Here is a 226-nt window from a genome sequence, read left to right on the forward strand (position 1 = left end):
CGCCCCGCCGTGCTGCGGCCGCGTGGCTCCGCCAGGCCTTTCTTTCCCCAACACCCTCCAACCTCTCTGTGGTTTTTTTTTTTTCTTCTTTTTCGCTTTCTTTGAGCTGCGTCACGGCCGGTCCCGGTGTCCCCGGTGTGCCGACGCTGGGTGTCCACCCCCACCGGGCACAGCGAACAGGCGGTGCGCAGGCCCGCAGACAGGATTTGGCCCCGCCGTTTCACCC

This window comes from Buceros rhinoceros, unplaced genomic scaffold (genome assembly GCF_000710305.1).
Source record: "Buceros rhinoceros silvestris isolate BGI_N320 unplaced genomic scaffold, ASM71030v1 scaffold12569, whole genome shotgun sequence".
In the NCBI taxonomy this organism is placed as follows: domain Eukaryota; kingdom Metazoa; phylum Chordata; class Aves; order Bucerotiformes; family Bucerotidae; genus Buceros; species Buceros rhinoceros.